The sequence below is a fragment of the Notamacropus eugenii genome, chromosome 5, assembly GCF_028372415.1.
Source record: "Notamacropus eugenii isolate mMacEug1 chromosome 5, mMacEug1.pri_v2, whole genome shotgun sequence".
Taxonomy (NCBI): domain Eukaryota; kingdom Metazoa; phylum Chordata; class Mammalia; order Diprotodontia; family Macropodidae; genus Notamacropus; species Notamacropus eugenii.
In genome coordinates this window covers 365477487-365499876 of record NC_092876.1, presented here as the reverse complement: position 1 = coordinate 365499876, position 22390 = coordinate 365477487, and positions in this window count along the sequence as shown.

Below are 22390 nucleotides of genomic sequence, written 5' to 3'. Positions count from 1 at the left end.
TTTTTCAGAGGAGTCCCAAAGCATTGAAGAAAAGGCATGACACATAACCTATCTATGGCTCTCTTCAGTATTCCATTTCTCAGTAGCTTTAAATCAAATTTCCTTCTCCATAACTGTGTTACTGGGGAGAAAACAGCATAGTGTTATTTTGTAATATTTGTTCCCTCCCTCTTGCTTTCTTACCCCTTCTACCTTTTTCCCTCCTGGCTTTTTGTTCCAGCTTTCAGTAATTTCCCACTTTTGAATCAACATGCTTCCTTCCACTACATAGAGGCAACTCTAGGCATGTCTTCTAACAAATGAACAAATCTCTAGGAAATAATTTCTGTCAACCTTAAAAGCACATTGCTTTAAAATTGGATAGCCCCATAAGGCTTGACACATTCAAACAGTCAGTTCTCTTTACTAAATAAGGGAAAGGGATGAATATCATCTATTACCCACCTCCAATGCAGTACCTCCCAGCCTAAAACAAATAACAGCTACAGTTTATAAAAATTTGAATAATATTTTTGATTAACTTCATATGAGGTCATTTGGAGCTAGGATTTTTGTGAAGATAGCAGAGGTACTGATAATAACTTTAGGAAAGTGCCAAGAATTAAGAAAAACTTCCAATCAATCAAAGTAGATGTCTCTGGGAAACTTTTGCAATCAACTGAGGATAAGATAGAATTGAGCTAAGTACTAACTATATACATGGACTCAGTATTAACTATATGCAAACAACTATTATGAACACTAAGTGTTCACCTCGGTGGTGGTACAAACCTCTGACCTGAGGCCCAGTCTTTTTCCTTATGAATCCCAATAACACAACATAATTTCATGAGGAGTCTTACCAATGCTCAGTTCATTCTCAGTTCAAATAGAAGGTTTTAAGTGTTTAGCTCTTGATCAAAATTTGATCACAAAGAGTCAGGATTCGAATCTGTCTCTTTATTTCAAGTCCACATCTTCACACTATTCCATATCATCATTCCCCAAAATGAAATACCACAAAACAAATATGGAAAACAGGAAAGATGTTGCTTGAAAGAATATAGGCAAAAGATCTGGTTTCCCCAAAATGAAGAGTTTCCAAACCATAGACCAGGAAACTTTCCTCTGATTCTGGGGGAGGGAAAATTATAAAGAGATTTTTTAAACTACCTGATTTGTGAGCATTTATAAGGTGAAACAATAGTCATCTTAGCAATAGCAAGACTTCATCAGCAAGAAGATATTTCATTTGGTCTTCATTTCCTTTATTGGAGGAATGACAAGAATGGTAGGTTTCTACAAAACTTTTGACGTAATCTCTTATGCTATTCTCATGGACAGTTGATGTGGAAACCTTTAAGACCAATATTTGGAAGTGGTTTAATGACTGGACTCAAAGAATAGTCACAGTATCTCAGAATTAGGGAGAAGTCAGAGATCATCCCATATTTAAACCGGACTAGAAAATATGCTTTGGTACAATATAGAGGAGAAAAAAAAAACAAACTAGATGCTTTTAGCCTATAGAAGTCTGGAATGGGGAGAAGGAAACAGGTCATAGATGTCTTTCATTATTTGAAGAGTTATCATGCCCAAGAAGGATTAGACTTGTACTGCTTACTCTCTAAAAGACAGAAATACTAACCAAGGATAAAAGTTATAGACAGGCAGATTTAGAATTAGTGTAACAAAACATTGCTTAACAAGTGATGCTAACAATGAACAGACTACCTTAAAAGGATATGGGCTACCTTTTGCTAGGGTATTCAAGTATATCTTGGGTCACCATTTGTCAAGGATGGTGTAGAGGACATTCTTATTAAGGTAATATTTGTATTAGATCACTATCAAGATACTTTCCCATTTTGAGATTGATTTTACCATTTGATTTCCTATTTTTACCACTTATGTGTAACTTAAAAATGAGATACTATGAACTACTATGTAGGAATAACAGAGAAAATATAGCTTTCCCATAGTTAAAATAACAAATGACACTGGTTGTTTCTAGAGCAGCTTCCAGGAAACTCTTTGTGCACTCATATGCTAGGAACACCTAGTAACATACCTTGTTCCCTATCACCATTTCATAAATGCTTGTTGAAGATTATCATATTTCTTTGTTGCTCTATGATCTCTATTTAATACAACCATTTTCTTTATGGATGAGGTAAAGTCACCATGCTACCATTGCCTCACCAGAATTTGCATATTTCAAACAAAATTTGCCTGATATTTGGACCCACCATTATTTTGTCATAAAAAAAAAAAAGAATCAGACTTAATTTCTAGGATTATGTCCAAGGAACAGCTTTGGTCAGACAGACATTCTTGCATTCATCAGAAAAAGGACCTTCTTGATTTTCTCATTCACATGCTATTTTATCAGTGAAGAAACCGAGATACAAAGAAATTATGTACTTGATAATTTGAAGAGAGTACTAGCAACTAGAAACATTAGAAATGGCAAACCAATGGAAGCTGGGGATTATAAAAGCAGAAACTGTAAAGGAATCTATTCTCTACCTATGCAGAAACATAAGAGTGGGAGATGGAATGCCCAGTTGAGGAAACAGTATGGAGGGCATTTTGGTTGGGCTGTTGCATGGATAAAGGGCAGACATACAGACTGGAGTCCTGTTAAAAAAGGGTTAAAGCTCCCAGCTGAGAAATATGGATTTCATCTAAGATTTAGTAGTGAACCACCAATGTTCCTTTATCAGGAAATCCCTTGGTCCTCCTTGCTTTAAAAAATATTTTGAGGAGGAGCCAAGATGGCAGAGTAAAAAGACACACACATGCTAGCTCCAAAAGCCACAGCCCATAAATTACCTGTAAAGAAGAACTCCCAACAAATTTGGGAGCAGCAGAAGCCACAGAACAACGGAGTGGAGGAGATTTCTCTTCCAGAGAGCCCTGAAAAACCTACGCTAAAGGTCCATCGCACACCAGACCCGGATCAGAGCCCAGCCCTGCCTTGGCCACACGACACAAAGAGGAGGAGATCCCAGCAGGCTTTAGGGACAGAATCTCCGGGGGCCATGCGGGTCCTTCCATCCACAGGTGCCGAAGGTTGGTGAGAGGGACTCTTTGGCTGGTCGAGAGGGGACTGGGGTGTCCCCATAACTCAGGCCCCCTTGGGAGGCAGCAGCAGAGGCAGCAGAGGAGGCAGCAGTGGAGGCAGCAGCAAAACCAGCAGAGAACAAGGGCTCCCAAAGCAGGCAGGATCTCAGATTCATTGTTGAAGGTCTCCACATAAACCCCCTGAGGGAACCAAGCCTGTGAGGTGGCCCTACCCCCACCCCAGCACCTGAACTTAATCTCACACTCAAGAGCAGCCCTGTTTCTGCCCAAAGCCCTGAGGCTGGAAAGCAGCATTTGAATCTCAGACCCCAAGCACTGGCTGGGCAGATTTAGAGGTGAGGTGGGGGTGGAGAGGACACTCAGAAGTCAAGTCACTGGCTGGGAAAATGCCCAGAAAAGGGAAAAAAATAAGACCATAGAAGGTTACTTTCTTGGTGAACAGATATCTCCTCCCTTCCTTTCAGATGAGGAGGAACAATGCTTACCATCAGGGAAAGACACAGAAGTCAAGGCTTCTGTATCCCAAACATCCAGAATAAATATTCCATGGGCTCAGGCCATGGAAGACCTCAACAAAGATTTTAAACATCAACTTAGAGAGGTGGAGGGAAAACTGGGAAGAGAAATGAGAGAGATGCAAGAAAAGCATGAAAAGCAGGTCAACACCTTGCTAAAGGAGACCCCCAAAAAAATGCTGAGGAAAATAACACCGTGAAAAATAGGCTAACTCAGTTGGCAAAAGAAGTTCAAAAAGCCAATGAGGAGAAGAATGTTTTAAAAAGGAGAATTAGTCAAATGGAAAAGGAGGTTCAAAAGCTCACTGAAGAAAATAGTTCTTTCAAAATTAGAATAGAACAGATGGAGGCCAGTGACTTTATGAGAAACCAAGAAATCACAAAACAAAACCAAAATTATGAAAAAATGGAAGACAATGTGAAATATCTCATTGGAAAACAACAGACCTGGAAAATAGATTCAGGAGAAACAATTTAAAAATTATGGGACTACCTGAAAGCCATGATCAAAAAAAGAGCCTAGACATCATCTTTTATGAAAGTATCAAGGAAAACTGCCCTGAGATTCTAGAACAAGAGGGCAAAATCAGTATCCAGGGAATCCACCAATCACCACCTGAAAGAGATCCAAAAAGAGAAAGTACTAGGAACATTGTGGCCAAATTCCAGAGTTCCCTGGTCAAAGAGAAAATATTGCAAGCATCTAGAAAGAAACAATTCAAGAATTGTGGAAATACAATCAGGATAACACAAGATCTAGCAGCTTCTATATTAAGGGATCAAAGGGCATGGAATAGGATATTCCAGAAGTCAAAGGAACTAGCACTAAAGCCAAGACTCACCTACCCAGCAAAACTGAGTATAATACTTCAGGGGTAAAAACGGTCTTTCAATGAAATCAAGGACTTTCAAGCATTCTTGATGAAAAGACCAGAGCTGAAAAGAAAACTGGACTTTCTAACACAAGAATGAAGAGAAGCATGAAAAGGTAAACAGCAAAGAGAAGCCATAAAGGACTTTACTAAAGTTGAACTGTTTACATTCCTACATGGAAAAACAATATTTGTAACACTTGAAACTTTTCAGTATCTGGGTAGTTGGTGGGATTACATACACATGCACACGCATGCACACTCACACAGAGACAAAGAGCACAGAGTGAATGGAGTAGGACAGGATCATATCTTAAAAAAAAATGAAATTAAGCAGTGAGAGAGATATATATTGGGAGGAGAAAGGGAGAAATGGAATGGGGCAGATTATCTCTCATAAAAGAGGCAAGCAAAAGCCTTCTTAGTGGAGGGAAAAAGAGGGGAGGTAAGAGAAAAACATGAAGCTTACTCTCATCACACTTGACTCAAGGAAGGAATAAAATACACTCATTTTGGTATGAAAACCTATCTTACAATACAGGAAAGTGGGGGAGAAGGGGATAAGCAGGGTGGGGGGGATGATGGAAGGGAGGGCAGTGGGAGGGGGGAGCAATCTGAAGTCATCACTCTTGGGGAGGGAGAGGATCAAAAGAGAGAATAGAAGCAATGCGGGGTAGGACAGGATGGAGGGAAATGTAGTTAGTCTTACACAACACGACTATTACGGAAGTCACTTGCAAAACTACACAGATATGTCCTATATTGAATTGTTTGCCTTCCCAAAGAGAATGGGTGGGGAGGGAGGGATGAAGAGAAGTTGGAACTCAAAGTTATAGGAACAACTGCCGAGTACTGTTCTTGCTACTAGGAAATAAGAAATACAGGTAATGGGGTATAGAAAGTTATCTGGCCCTACAGGACAAAAGAGAAGATGGGGACAAGGGAAGGGAGGGGTGATAGAAGAGAGGGTAGATTGGTGATAGGGGCAATCAGAATGCTCAGTGTTTCGGGGTGGGAGAGGGGACAAATGGGGAGAAAATGTGGAACCCAAAATTTTGTGAAAATGAATGTTAAAAGTTAAATAAATAAATTTAAAAAATATTTTGAAAGCTGTGTAGAGAGAAGAAATATTAAAAGCCTGGAGGAAAATGAAAGCGTCATTGCCATGGTCTAGACAACAGGTGGTTTGAATTGACCTTATTATTACATGAATTGAGAAAAAAAGGATGGCAGTAATAAGCAGAGAAATATTTTATCCAGTCTCTTCTAAACAAAGGGAAAAAAGGGAAAAATTTGCCGTTTGGGTATATATAGCGTCCCTGTAACTGCTGCAGTTACCTATACTCAGATTCTATAGGAATTAAAAACAATGTCTAAGTAATGGTAGTATAAAGAAAGGGGAATAACTAAAAAATGCTCCAAATAAAAACGAAATCAAAAAGCAGATCTTTTTTTTGTGTATCTCAGATCAAAGCATGAAGTTGTTACAGCCCTCTCTCAGAAGAGGTAAGACTTATCCAAAAGGATATTTGTTCTCTTCATTACCTAATAGGATAGAACATTTCTAATTCTCTCTCTGTCTCTCTGTCTCTCTGTCTCTCTCTGTCTCTGTCTGTCTCTGTCTCTCTCTCTCTCTCTCTCTCTCTCTCTCTCTCTCTCTCTCTCTCTGTCATCCTCTCTCTCATTCTAGATGTCTTCTTTATTGTTGCTTGACCCTAGCTCAGCCTCTGGTGTTCTGGCAACCAAAGGGAATTGCAGGGATTTTCCCGTCTCTCCAATGAGTATTCATGTTTGTGATAGGGAAGATGGATTGAAATATTTTTTTTCTTTATTACTTTCCAATTTTCCCTGAAAAGATCTAAAGGTGCAGCTGAGGTGCCCACAAGGTCTGCCATTATCAAGAGCTTTCATAAATGCCCTGGTGTACTCTGGAAAAATGCAGATACACTCACATTAGAGTAAAGCAATTTTTAAAAAGATGTGTGTGTGTGTGTGTGTGTGTGTGTGTGTGTGTCCCTCAGGAATGTTCTGTTCCTGAGTGACTTTGGCAGTTTAATCATGGCCCTGGTAACACAGCTGGAATGTAAAATGAAAGCCAAGGGCCCCCCATCAACAAGTCAACACAGAAATACTTCTCACAGCAAGGCTTTTTTTTTAAAAATATATTTATTTAACTTTTAACATTCATTTTCACAAAATTTTGGTTCCAAATTTTCTCCCCTTTTGTCCCCTCCCTCCACCCCAAAACACCGAGCATTCTGATTGCCCCAATCACCAATCTGCTCTCTCCTCTATCATCCCCCTCTGCCCTTGTCTCCATCTACTCTTTTGTCCTGTAGGGCCAAATAACTTTCTATACCCCTTTACCTGTATTTCTTATTTCCTAGTAGCAAGAACAGTATTCGACAGTTGTTCCTAAAACTTTGAGTTCCAACTTCTTTTCCTCCCTCCCTCCCCACCCCTTCCCTTCGGAAGGCAAGCAATTCAATATAGGTCAAATCTGCGTAGTTTTGCAAATGAGTTCCATAATAGTCATGTTGTATCAGACTAACTGTATTTCCCTTCATCCTATCCTGTCACCCATTACTTCTATTCTCTCTTTGGATCCTGTCCCTCCCCATGAGTGTCGACCTCAAATTGCTCCCTCCTTCCCTTGCCCTCCTTTCCATCATCCCCCCCACCCTGCTTATCCCCTTCTCCCCCACTTTCCTGTATTATAAGACAGGTTTTCATACCAAAATGAGTGTGCATTTTATTCCTTTCTTTAGTCGAATGTGATGAGAGTAAACTTCGTGTTTTTCTCTCACCTCCCCTCTTTATACCTCCACTAATAAGTCTTTTGCTTGCCTCTTTTATGAGAGATAATTTGCCCCATTCCATTTCTCCTTTTCTCCTCCCAATATATTTCTCTCTCACTGCTTGATTTCGTTTTTTTTAAGATATGATCCCATCCTATTCAATTCACTCTGTGCTCTCTCTCTCTGTGCGTGCATGTGTGTGTGTGTGTGTGTGTGTGTGTGTGTGTGTGTGTGTGTGTGTAATCCCACCCAGTACCCAGATACTGAATAGTTTCAAGAGTTACAAATACTGTCTTTCCATGTAGGAATGTAAACAGTTCAACTTTAGTAAGTCCCTTATGACTTCTCTTTGCTGTTTACCTTTTCATGCTTCTCTTCATTCTTGTGTTTGAAAGTCAAATTTTCTTTTCAGCTCTGGTCTTTTCATCAAGAATGCTTGAATGTCCTCTATTTCACTGAAAGACCATTTTTTCCCCTGAAGTATTATACTCAGTTTTGCTGGGTAGGTGATTCTTGGTTTTAGTTCTAGTTCCTTTGATTTCTGGAATATCATATTCCATGCCCTTCTGTCCCTTAATGTAGAAGCTGCTAGATCTTGTATTATCCTGATTGTATTTCCACAATACTTGAATTGTTTCTTTCTAGCTGCTTGCAATATTTTCTCCTTGACCTGGGAACTCTGGAATTTGGCCACAATGTTCCTAGGAGTTTCTCTTTTTGGATCTCTTTCAGGCAGTGATCGGTGGATTCCTTATTTTACCCTCTGGTTTTAGAATCTCTGGGCAGTTTTCCTTGATAATTTCATGAAAGATGATGTCTAGGCTCTTTTTTTGATCCTGGCTTTCAGGTAGTCCCATAATTTTTAAATGGTCTCTCCTAGATCTATTTTCCAGGTCAGTTGTTTTTCCAATGAGATATTTCACATTATCTTCCATTTTTTCATTCTTTTGGTTTTGTTTTGTGATTTCTTGGTTTCTCACAAAGTCATTAGTCTCCATCTGTTCCATTCTACTTTTGAAAAAACTATTTTCTTCAGTGAGCTTTTGAATCTCCTTTTCCATTTGACTAATTTTGCTTTTGATAGCATTCTTGTCCTCATTGGCTTTTTGAACCTCTTTTGCCAATTGAGTTAGCCTATTTTTCAAGGTGTTATTTTCTTCAGCATTTTTTTGGGTCTCCTTTAGCAGGGTGTTTACTTGTTTTTCATGCTTTGCTTGCATGTCTCTCATTGCTCTTCCCAGTTTTTCCTCCACCTCTCTAACTTGATTTTCAAAATCCTTTTTGAGCTCTTCCATGGCCTGAGCCCATTGAGTGGGCTGGGATACAGAAGCCTTGACTTCTGTGTCTTTCCCTGATGGTAAGCATTGTTCTTCCTCATCAGAAATGAATGGAGGAAATACCTGTTCACCAGAAAGTAACCTTCTATAGTCTTACTTTTTTTCCCTTTTCTGGGCATTTTCCCAGCCAGTGACTTGACTTCTAAATATTCTCTTCACCCCCACCTCGCCTCCAGATCTGCCCAGCCAGCTCTTGGTGTCTGAGATTCAAATGCTGCTTCCCAGCCTGAGGGCTTTGGACAGGGGCAGGGCTGCTATTCAATGTGAGATCAAGTTCAGCTGCTCAGGTCGGGGCAGGGCCGCCTCATGGGGCTCAGTTCCCTCAGGGGGTTTATGCAGAGACCTTCAACAATGGATCCAGGCTCCTGCCTGCTTGGGGAGCCCTGGTCTGCTCCCGCCTCTCCTGCTGCCTCCCGAGGGGGCCTCAGTTATGGGACCACCCCACTCCCCTCTCTACCTGCCAAAGAGACCCTCTCACCAACCCTTGTCACCTGTGGGTGGAGGGACCCATGCGGCCGCTGGAGATTCTGTCCCTGAAGCCTGCTTGGATCCGCTCTTCTCGGCTCCAGGTGGCCAAGGCAGGGTTGGGCTCCGGGTCCACAGCACGATGGACCTTTTGTGAGACGTTTTCAGGCTCTCTGGAACAGAAATGTCATCCGCTCCATTGTTCTGTGGCTTTTGCTGCTCCAGAATTTGTTTGGAGGTCTTTTTTACAGATATTTTATGGGCTGTGGTTTCCGAACTAGAATATGTGTGTCTTTCTACTCCACCATCTTCGCTCTGCCCCCATCCTCTAAGTTGATTTTCAAAATTCTTTTTGAGCTCTTCCATGGCCTGAGCCCATTGAATATTTATTCTGGATGTTTGGGATACAGAAGCCTTGACTTCTGTGTCTTTCCCTGATGGTAAGCATTGTTCCTCCTCATCTGAAAGGAAGGGAGGAGATATCTGTTCACCAAGAAAGTAACCTTCTATGGTCTTATTTTTTTTCCCTTTTCTGGGCATTTTCCCAGCCAGTGACTTGACTTCTGAATGTCCTCTCCACCCCACCTTGCCTCCAGATCTGCCCAGCCAGTGCTTGGGGTCTGAGATTCTAATGCTGCTTCCCAGCCTCAGGACTTTCAGCAGAGCAGGGCTATTCTTGAGTGTGAGATTAAGTTCAGGTGCTGGGGTGGGGGCAGGGCTGCCTCACAGGCTTGGTTCCCTCAGGGGTTTTGTGTGGAGACCTTCAACAATGGATCTGAGCTCATGCCTGCTTGGGGAGCCCCTCTCCCCTGCTGCCTCTGCTGCTGCTTCCTGAAGGGGCCTGAGTTATGGAGACACCCCGCTCCCCTCTCGGTGAGCCAAAAAGCCTCTCTTACTGATCTTTGCGCCTGTGGGTGGAGGGACCTGCCTGACTGCTGGGGATTCTCTCCCTGAAGCCTGCTTGGATCTGTTCCTCTTGGTGCCACTTCGCGGAGACAGGGCTGGGCTCTGCTCTGGGTCTGTGTGCAACGGACTTTTCGCGTCAGTTTTTCAGGTCTGTCTGGAAGAAAAATCTCCACCACTCTGTTGTTCTGTGGCTTCTTCTGCTCCCAAATTTGTTGGGAGTTCTTCTTTACAGGTATTTTATGGGCTGTGGCTTTTGGAGTTAGCATATGTGTGTCTTTCTACTCCACCATCTTGGCCCCTCCCCCCACAGCAAGGCTTTTTGGAAATTAGAGCTGAAAAATAACTTATAGAGTAAAAGAAAAGATTTCTTATAAAAATCAAAAAGGGGACAAAGTTTAGGTATAATGGGTCACTTTAGGGTTTCTTGGTACAATGACATAAGCAAAATTGTCCTAGTGCTAAATGAATTTATCTGGTGCTTAATAAATATTCCTGTGAGTGATACAGTCAAAATGACATAAAGAAATGTGTGCCCCAATTGATAAATGGTCAAAGAATATGAACAGGCAATTTTCAGAAGAAGAAATTAAAGATATCTATAATCACAAGAAAAAATGCTCTCAATCACTTTTGATTAGAGAGATGCAAATCAAAACAACTCTGAGGTACCCCATCACACCTATAGGATTGGCAAACATGACAGAACAGGAAAATGATAAATGTTGAAGAGGATGTGGGAGTATTGGAACACTAATTCATTGTTGGTGGAGCTGTGAGCTCATCCAACCATTCTGGAGAGTGGTTTGGAACTATATCCAAAGGGCTACAAAAATGTGCATATCGTTTGACCCAGGAATATCACTACTAGGACTGTATCCCCAAGTGATCATAAAATGGGAAAGGTTCCCATATGTACAAAAATATTTCTAGCAGTACTCTTTGTTGTTGCCAAAAACTGGAAATCCAGGGGACACCCATCAATTGGAGAATGGCTGAATAAATTATGGTATATGAATGTAATGGAGTACTTTTCACCATTAGAAATGTTGAACAAGAAAACTTCAGAGAGGCCTGGAAGGACTTATATGATGTGATGCTGAGCCACAGGAGCAGAGCCAGGATAACTTTGTGCACAGCAACCACCACAGCGTGCGAGAGTTTTTTTCTGGTAGACTTTTAACTTCGTAATAATGGAAGAACTTAAAAAAATAAAATTTCCAGTGATTTTCTAAGGCAAAATGCCTTTCACACTCAGAGAAAGAGCTATGGAATTCATTCGCAGGATGTAGCAGATCATGTTGTGTGTGTGTGTGTGTGTGTGTGTGTGCGTATTATGTTTTCATTTGTTATATGATTTCTTCCATTTATTTTAGTTCATCTATACAGCATGACTATAGTGAAAACATATTCAATAGGAAAGTATATGTAGATCCTATATAGAATTGTATGCTGTTTTGGGGAGGGAGGGGAATGGTGGGGGATAGATGTGGGTGGTAAAAATCTAAGTTTTATGATATTGATTGTAGAAGATTAAAATAAGGAAAATAATACAAAAAGGAAAAAAGGTATACACATATGTTACTATATGTGTGTGTTTGTGGTATATGTTATATGTATTATATATGCAAGTGTGTGTGTGTGTGTTTGTGTGGCAGAGAGAGGCAGAGAAAGTTCTGGGGGAATGAAGTCCAAACTAATGATAGACAGATAATATGGATAGATCCATAGTTATAGCTCATATATTATATCAATATAACATATTTATATAAAGTGAGAGAAAGGCAGAGAGAGAGTGGAAGTCAAGGTTCAACTAACTTTAAGTCATGACAATGTGACCAGGGTCTTGTAGTAAAATTAAAAAAAATACTACTGTTCTCCAATCAAATAACATTCACAACATTTTCTTAAGAAAATAACTTCTTTTCCTCAAGTAGATAAGATAATCAAAGAAAGTGGCTGACAAAAGCATGCTTTATAAACTCTTTCTGAAATTTTTCCTTTTTTAATCAGTTTCCTGTGACATATAAGATCTGAAATTGAACATTATCATCTGATCTATGATACAATAATTAAAGAGAACTCCTGATATAAAACTTTTCTTCATCAATGAAAGCTAGAGGCTTTCTAACAATCTTACAGAGTTATGGTCAGAAATATGCTGTAAGTCAAAAGCAGGAAATTGAAAAAAATCCTTGATTCCACGTAAGGTGATCTACCACTGCAGTACATATCCTCAATGGAGTGGGAAATGACAAGCCACTCTAGTATGTTTGCAAAGAAAATGCAGATGGGGTCACAAAGAGTCAGACAGGACTGAACAACAACCTGCTTATCAAATTCATCAGGGAATTTCTTCAATTATCCTCATTCCTTCTTTTATGTGGGTACTCACTTCACCAAACCTGGAACAGAAGTGAGGCTGGTGACCTGCACAGCCCTCCCTCTCTCAAAACAAAATCAAATGCAGGTTATGTCATCATTTCTCTGATGGTCTTCTTTGGCAACGAAGGATGAACACAATCCTGTGAGTAGACTCAGCTCCTCCTCTCTTGTATGTCTCCCTATCTCCTTCCTTGTCCTCTCCATAGGAAGGTAAATTTGGATGGTCTAAAAATGTCCAGTTGATTTCGGTTTTACTGGCTAGTCTCTGTTCCCTTCCCTGAACCTTCCCTGAACCTTCCCTGAACCTTAAACCTACTGCACTGTGAAACTCAGACACTATGGGGCCCCTGCCCCCAGCCTAAAGGCTCTCTTCTGGACTCTCCTGCCTTACCAGTAATTATCAATAGTAACTGTTGCTATTTCCCTCCCAGACTGATATCTTTCTTTTCTTTGCCTCATTAAAGGGGCCATGGCCTGGCTACTTCTTAAACAGATCTATTCAATAAATGGGCGTTACCTCACTCTAAGTGAGTACCTGCATAGACCTTGGCCTAAAGGGGTCCGGGTCTGCCAGTGCATCCTGGGTCATCTCCAGTCATCCTGGTAAATATCTGGTCACTGGATTCAGATGGCTTTGGAGGATAAGTGAGGCTGGTGACTTTGCACAGCCCTGTCTCACTCAAAATAAAGTCAAGTGCAAGTCATGTCATTATTTCTCTGATGGCATGGTCTTCTTCAGCAACAAAAGATGAACACAACAACACATATCCTCATCAAAGTGAACATACTAAAGGAAAACCACTTTATGAACATAAAAATAAAAAAAAAACCTTTCTAGCTTTGTAAAGTACTTATCTCTGCTTTCCAGATCCCTGACCCCATTTTCTTCAAGTTAGTTTAATAAAAGAATTTCATCACCTTGAGAAGAAACAGGATGTAGAACATAAACAGCTGGCATCAAAGTCAAGAAGACTTGGATTTGAGTGCCACTTCTGACAATATTTATGTGACCCTGGACAAGTCACTGAACGTCTCAGTGCTCCAGGCCACTCTAAGATTATAGATTGCAAAGAAATGGAAGTCTGTATTGAGAGAGTGAGGATTCCACCAAAGAAATACTGCTTCCCATGAAATGGCTGGTCCAGTTCTGCCTTCCCAAAACAACAGCAATACTTACAGCAAACAACACCAACGAACTACAACAAAAATAATCTCTACCTTGTCTAGCTTCAGTGAAGCCTGATGAAACAAATGGAAGCATGGGGGCAGGGGAAGCAAACAAATTTGAAACCAAGCACTTTCTTTGAAAACAATTTAGACATCTAAAGAAGATAATTCATTTAGTTGAAAGGCAATTTTATTCTCATGACTTAAAAAGGCATTGCTTCATTCTGATCACTATACTAAGCTGAAGATCACTTTTGTCTTATGTGGATGCCAGTCCTTAAACATGGAGAAACAATACTTTGGGTGTGTAAACAAATGGCAATATATCTTTTGCCAGGTAGAACTAGGTAGAAATGCGTTCAAGGACTTTGTCTTTTTTCTCTCTGTCTCTTTCTCTCTGTTGCTCTCTGTGTCTCTCGCATCTCCCTCTCTCTGTCTCTGTCTGTGTATGTCTCTCTCTCTCTGACTTTTATGAATTTTTTTGTCAAGGGCTTTTTAGTCAAATGAATTTCTCAAAGCCATTATTCCTCTTTATAATTTTCATGTCAATTGTTTGTTGTTGTTTTCTGATGCTGAAGAGAAATAGTTTTGTTTTCTGTTCCTATTTTCTCCAGGCTTATAGTTTTTTCCTTTTTTCCCACAACCTCCACAGATCTTCCTCTTACGACCTGTTCTTTTCCCTGCTAAGTATCACCTCCATTCACCTGAACAATGCATCCCAGTGCTTTCTGCAACATATCAAATATCAGCCAAACAGGTTTTTTCTTTGTTTAGGAGGTAAAAAAGGCAACAATTTCTATGGTAGACTTCATATTTCTACATAAATGACCATCCTTTGCTTCTACCGCCTTCAAACAGCCATGGTTATACCAGGCTTAACCATATTCAAATCTATCAAGGAGATGGGGCAGGGGGAAAGAGGGAGTTGCACCAAAACTTGTAACTGAGAGAAAAAGCTATCTATAGGCAAACCACTCTATAATCCCACAGATGCACAAAAGTGCATAATTCATTATTCCTGACTAGTCTTTTATTAGACGTATTAAAAAGATGAATAGTCCATGTTAAGTGTCAGCTGCAGGGCATGTTGTCTCTTGTTCATTCTCAGGCCAGATACCGACCTCAACATGATTCATAATGCAGACCTTTAGAGAAAGTGAATGCAACTAAAACGTGAAATAGATTTGGCATATTAAACTAATAAGGTTTGGTAAAATGCCCTTTCTGCAGTTCACAAGCAAGGATTCTGCAGATGTCCCACTATGACAGTGTGAATTCAGCTGCATTTCCCACAAAATGTGGTTTGATCTTCATTTTAAGTTAGATTGTTGTCAACATTAAAATTCTATTAGTGTGTATTCCTGTCTTTACAAAATTTACATTTTTTTTTCCTTCTTGGGCACAATTTTACACCCAACAAAATTTTTCTAAATGAATCCTTAAACAATATTAAATGTTGAAGTCCAAGCACAAATGGAAACCACCTCCAGAATGCTTACTTTTTTTCAATGCGTGAGAACTTTCCTATGAAGGTAAGCAGGCAGAAAACTCGTTTAAAGACAGTTCTACTGACTGGTTTATAATGGACAATGTTCAAATATCATTTTGTTTCAAAGGCCATATGTTCCCAAAAGGAAAAGAACATTAAGTGAATTATGGTTACTTATAGTAAACCAAATTGGCTGCTTATTATTCTTTGAGTTTTATTATTCCAGACACTTTTTGAGCTCTCTCTTTGGCCACACTGCTACCTTTTCCAGTAATTCCATACTCATTTTTCTCACCTTCTCTAAGCCTACTCTTTTATTTGAGGCCCAGTCTCATTTTTACTTCCACCCACCCAAACAACTTGGTCCTTAATGATTGTTCCCTGGTTTGAACTATTATAACACGTTGTCTCTACGGTGGCACAGCATTGGCACAGTATTTTGGTGAAGTATTTTCTATGTTGTTATTTTCTTTAGGATTTTTGCTCGCCTATTAGGTATCCCCAGTATTTCTCCCATCTATGTAGTTTTTCCACTTACTTATCACCTTTACCTGTCTTATTGCAATAGCCTTTGAGATGATTCCCCTGCTTCAAATCTTTCCTCACTCTACTCCAGTTTCCAGTTTGAGTTGTAAAATCAATTTCCTTATGCATCTGGCCATGTCATTCTAGCTCATAAATGCTTTATTACACATATTAACTTATTTTTCCCTTTCAAAAATCATGAGAGACAGGTGCTATTATTATACTTATTTTACATATGAGGAAAGTGAGACAAACAGAAGTTAAATGACTTATCCACAGTGACACAGGTAACAAAGGTGTCTGAGGTAAGATATGGAATCAGGTATTCCTGACTCCAGGGCTTACATTCTTTCTACTACATAGTCTAGCTGTCTGTACAATGCCTATAAATAACTTCTGATTGCATGCTACTGGAATGTAAGACCTTTAAATGTATCTTTAACTGCTGAAATTGTAGTAAGGTTCTGAATCAATAAATGCTGATGTAATATGAGATCAGATTAGATAAAAGATAATTGGTTAAATTGTGTGTTCATATAAGGTTTTATGGGGTTGAAGTAGCAAAAAATAAATGAGGTGATAGTAATAGTGCCTTGCTGTTCAAATTTCTAGTAATTTGACCTTACGTTTCTTTTTTTTTTATTATTAAACTTTTAACATTTATTTTCACACAATTTTGGGTTACAAATTTTCTCCCCTTTTTTCCCCTCCCCCCCCCAGACCCAAGCTTTCTAATTGCCCCTGTGACCTATCTGCTCTCTCCTCTATCCTCCCTCCCTGCCCTTGTCTCCGTCTTCTCTTTTGTCCTGTAGGGCCAGATAGCTTTCTTGACCCCTTAACCTGTATTTCTTGTTACCCAGTGGTAAGAACATTACATTTGGTCCTAACACTTTGAGTTCTGACTTCTTTAGCTCCCTCCCTCTCTACCCCTTCCCCTTGGAAGACAGGCAGTTCAATATAGGCCATATCTGTTTAGTTTTGCAAATGATTTCCATACTAGTTGTGTTGTATAGGCCTAACTATATTTCCCTCCGTCCTGTCCTGTCCCCCATTACTTCTATTTTCTTATGGTCCTTTCCCTCCCCATGAGTGTCGACCTCGTATTGCATTCTCCTCCCCATGCCCTCCTCTCTGTCCTCCCCCCCATCCTGCTTGTGCCCCTGTTCCCCACTCTCCTGTATTATGAGATAGGTTTTCCTATCAAAATGAGTGTACATTATACTCTATCCTTTAGTGGAATGTGATGAGAGTAGACCTCGTGTTTTTCTCTTGCCTCCCCTCTTTATCCCTCCACTAATAAGTCTTTTGCTTGCCTCTTTTATGAGAGATAATTTGCCCTATATAACATCTCCCTTTCTCCTCCTAATATTTCTCTCTCACTGCTTGATTTCGTTTTTTTTTTTTTAGTATATGATCCCATCCTCTTCAATTCACTCTGTGCACTCTGTCTCTATGTATGTGTGTGTGTGTGCATGTGTGTGTGTGTGTACTCCCACCCAGTGCCCAGATACTGAAATGTTTCAAGAGTTATAAATATTGTCTTTCCATGTAGAAATGTAAACAGTTCAACTTTAGTAAGTCCCTTATGATTTCTCTTTGCTGTTCGCCTTTTCATGGTTCTCTTCATTCTTGTGTTAGAAAGTCAAATTTTCTTTCCAGCTCTGGTCTTTTCATCAGGAAAATTTGAAAGTCTTCTATTTCATTGAAAGACCATTTTTTCTCCTGAAGTATTATAGTCAGTTTTGCTGGGTAGGTGATTCTTGGCTTCAGTCCTAGTTCCTTTGACTTCTGGAATATCCTATTCCATTCCCTTCTATCCCTCAATGTAGAAGGTGCCAGGTCTTGTACTATCCTGATTGTGTTTCCACAATACTTGAATTGTTTCTTTCTAGCTGCTTGCAATATTTTCTCTTTCACCTGGGAATTCTGGAATTTGGCCACAATGCTCCTAGGAGTTTCTCTTTTTGGATCTCTTTCATGCGGTGTTCTGCAGATTCCTTGAATATTTATTTTGCCTTCTGGTTCTAGGATCTCAGGGCAGTTTTCCTTGATAATTTCATGGAAGATGATGTCTAGGCTCTTCTTTTGATCATGGTTTTCAGGTAGTCCCAGAATTTTTACATTGTCTCTCCTGATTCTATTTTCCAGGTCAGTTGTTTTTCCAGTAAGATATTTCACATTATCTTCCATTTTTCGAATCTGCGGGGTATGTTCTGAGATATCTGTCTTTCTCGAAAAGTCCAAAGCTTCCATCTGTACCATTTCAAATTTGAAAGATCTATTTTCTTCAGTGAGCTTTTGAATCTCCTTTTCCATTTGGTTAATTCTGCTTTTGAAAGCATTCTTCTCCTTATTGGCCCCTTGCACCTCCCTTGCAAGCTGAGTTAGGCTAGTTCTCAAGGTGCCAATTTCTTCAAGATTTTTTTGGTTCTCATTTAGCAGGGAGCTGATCTGTTTTTCATGCTTCTCCCTTATCCCTCTCATTTCCCTTCCCAGTCTTTCCTCCACCTCTCTAACTTGATTTTCAAAATTCCTCTTGAGCTCTTCCATGGCCCGAGCCCATTGGGTGGGCTGGGACACAGAGTCCTCGATTTCTGTGTCTTTGCCTGATGGCAAGCCTTGTTCCTCCCCATCAGAAAGGAGGGGAGGAAGTGTTTTTTCTCCGATAAAGTACCCTTCAATAGTTTTATTTCTTTTCCCTTGTCTTGGCATTTTCTCCACCTAGTGGCTTGACCTCTGAATGTTCTCCTCACACCCACCTCTCCTCCTGGTCCTCCCAGCCAGCGTTTGGGAACTGAGATTCAAATGCTGCTTCCCACCTTAGGATTTTTGGCGGGGGCAGGGCTGTTATTCAGTGTTAAATTAGGCTCAGGTGCTGAGGTCATGGGCAGGGCCGCCTCTCTGGCTCAATTCCCTCGGGGTTTATGCACAGACCTTCCACAATGGATCCAGGCTCCCGCTCGCTTGGGGAGCCCCCGTCCGCAGCCGCCTCTCAGCCCCCACCTCCCGGGGGGGGGGGGGGCCGAGCCTTGGGGGCACCTCACTCCCTTCTCAACCCGCCAAAGAGACTCTCTCACCTACCCCCGTCAGTCACCTGTTGGTGGGGGGGCCCGTGCTGCCGCTGAAGATCCCGCCTCCGGAGTCCTTTCAGATCTGTACCTCTCGGAGCCGTGGCTGCCGCCGCTGCCGCAGGTCCGGGCTGGGCACCGCATCTGCAGTGCGACGGACCTTTTGCGAGAGGTTTGCTGGTCCCTCTGTGGGTGGGGGGACCCGTGTGGCCACTGGAGATCCCGTCCCGTAGCCCTCTCGGATGTTTTTCTCACGGTATCGCTGCCGCGGTATGGTTGCTCTCTGCTACCCGCCCTGGGGCCCAGTCCACGGCGTGAAGGACCCCTCGTGAGAGGTTTGCAGGTCTCTCCGGAACAGAAATCTCCCTCGCTCTGATATTCCGTGGTCTCTGGGTGCAGAATTCGCCCTGGGTTAGTCCCCTATGCCGTTCTGTGGTTTGTGGGTTCGGAGCTATGTGTATGTGCGTCTTTCTACTTTGCCATCTTGGCCGACCCTACGTTTCTTATTGAACCTAACATTCCATCTTTCCAGTATTAATCCTTCATTAGAATCAAGTTGCTTTAATTGTCCCATAGACAGAGAGACAGATAAATTATCTCATCAATAAACCACATTGAATATCTTCCTCTTCCCCTTCAGATGTGATGTTTTCCCTGCCTGTAATGCCCTTCTTACTCATCCTCATATTTTTAACTTTGAGTGCTAATTCAACACTTTCCCCTTGTATCCCACTCTGCATTCTTGTCATTGGCAGGTAGGTGACCCAGTGGATATAGTTAGGAAGACCTGGGTTCAATTCCAGCCTCAGAAATATACTACCAGTGTGACCTTGGGCAAGTCACTTAACTTCTATTTGTCTCAGTTTCCTCATTTATAAAATGGTGCAAAAAATAGCCCTTACCTCCCAGAATTGTTATGAAAATCAAATGTGATACTAATTATAAAGCACTTAGCACAGTGTCTGGCACCTAGTAAGCCCTATATAAATGCTAGCTATCATTATCATAATGCTTATCTTAAATAATTTCACTATCTTGGCAATGTACTTTCCAGGGATGTACACATAGATGATGAGGTTGTAACACTCATTGCCAGAGCTAGCTCAGTGTTTTTGGAGACTCCAAAGGAAACTGTGGGAAAGAAGAGACTACCTACCAAACTGAAGTTGTACAGAGAGCCATTGTGCTGACCTCATTGTTGCAGGCCTGTGAAACCTGAACAGTTACACCAGCGCCATGCCAGGAAACTGGATTGCTTCCATTTGAATTGTCTTAGGAAGATTCTGAAAATCATTTGGTCAGATAAGGTACTGGGCACTGAGGTCTTTTTTCAAGCTGAACTGTCAAGCATTCAAACTCTACTGCTGAGAGCCTAACTCTGATGGGCTGGCTACATTATTTAAATACAAAGATATGTTTGCCTAAAAAATTATTTAAATAGAAATCACACAAGGCAAGTGCTCACATGGAGATTAGAAGGAGAAATACAAGGACAGTCTCAAGATCTCTCTGAAGAACTTTGGAATTAATTGTTGAGACATGTTAGACAATGCCTCAGGACCACCAGCATGGTGTGCCCTCATCAAAGAAGATGCGGTGCAAAGCAGAATTTCAGTAGCTCAAAAAACCATGAGATGCACAAATTTAGGAACACCTCCACTCCAAATATTCACATGGAATTTGTTCCCAAACTGTGGTAGAGTCTTCTGAGCTTGTATTTGTCTAATTAGCCACAGGCAGACACACTGTACCTTGACCCTGACATAGTGATGTCATTTTGGTGCTCTTTGAGCAGGAAGGACAATTATTATTATAATGCCTTCCTCCATTACCCCCATTTAAACCAAATTACCTAATTATAATTTAAGCTACTCTCTAGAACAACAGAAAATCATTTACAATCAAATGTCAAAATGAGAAACAGCATGATATAGTAGATAGAGAGTCAATATCAAAGCCAGGAAGACCTGGCTTGAAGTCCCACCTATATGTATATGTATATGTATATGTATATACTATCTCAGTGAACATGGGAAATCACTTAATCTTTCAGTGCTATAGGTGACTTTTTAAGACTTAAAGTTATAAAAAAGTAGAAAATCTGCATTGTTAGAGGATATTTCCTCATAGGCCTAGGCTCTAACCATATTATTCTCCAACTATTGCATAAATAGGCCTTGTCTCTTCAACAACACTATATGCTTTTAAGAGCAGGAACTGAATCTCACTCTTTCTTTACCTAGCACAGTGGAAGGCACAAAAAAGGAACTTCTTTAATTTTTTAGAAATAAAACTAGAAATGAATTGAAATAATAATAGAGGATATCAAGGGTAATAAAGGAGGAGAACTTGGATCTTATATTTCTATAACCTTCAAGAGTAAAATGATGGAAATATACCTTGAATCTATCGATGGCATGTCACTATAGATTGTGGGTTCTTAACCTTTTATCTGTCTCAGAACTTTCTTGTAGTTTAGTGAAACTTATGTATTATGTATAAGTGAAACTTATTTCAGAATAATGATTTTTAAATAATTGAAGATAATACCAAGTTTCAATTAATAAAAATAACAATCTATTATTTCCTCATGTAAGTCTAGAGATTCCCTGAAATTTTGCATGTATTTCAAGTTAAGAAACTCTTTTATATATCATATACTTAATGGTAAGGACTCCCATCATAAGGCTATCAAGCTGTTTTCTCTTTACTTCCGTGAGAAGCAAATATTTGTGTACACTTTCAGGGAAAAAACAAGAAATATGATCTTTGTTTCACTCATGAGACAAAAGGGTTCACAAGCATGAGAGCCTTTCAAAGAGAAAAATCTATTTGCCTTTGGCAGAATTCAGTTAATAGCAAAACAATTATCTGTCCTTTTACTCTCTACCTGCCCCTCTCCCCATATGACCACTTTTAGTTGATAAAATTAGATGCTTCATCTTTCATTGTGTTAGACTTCTTACACAGTGACCCTGGCCTCATAATTCTAAACCCAGCAAAAATGGAATTTGAGTATTTTGTGAGAACTAAACAAAATATTTCCATTCATTAGAGTTATATGGACTTCAGCTTTTAACATTTCAAACAAACTCAAGAATTCTATACCTAATATGTCACAGGCTAGATGCTCAACAAACCACCACTAACAAAGACGGTTGTCAAAATCAATTTCAGCCCTAAATATTGAAGTTCAGTGTTACTCCCAGCTCAAAATTTTGAGGGCTCAGTTCTGCAACAAATACCTTCTGTTTCCAGGGACTTATTTTTCCTCAGAAGGACAAGTGTGTTGGCAGCTTGTTTATAACCTCCCCCCAAATTATCCAAGTTCAAATTCATATAATGGGATGTGGGTGATTCTGACAGTCCAAAACAATGAGGGGGACAATTACCCAACTTAATAGATTCTACATCCCCTTATGGAGAAAATGAAAACCATTTTTCACTACCTTATTTTAGGGTTGGCAATATTGATGTTATCAACTCAACTATGGAAAGACTGTCTAACATCTTATTCCTTCCACTGCAGAAAAATCAAGAGCATGTACTGATTTTTTTGTACATTGGTTGGAGTTCTATTGTCAAAGACCATAACTAAACCAGGTTCACTTACCTTTTTTCTATTGGTCTAATAATCCTTTAGAAGTTATAACTTGAAGTCTATTCCATATTGCAATTCTATTATAAATGAACCATATTTGATTGGTGATTGGCTATCTCAATTGAAATCATTTTTTCCCTGATATCCATATCCTAGCATGCCTCATACAATAAAGAAATAGGTGGGCACATTCCAGAAT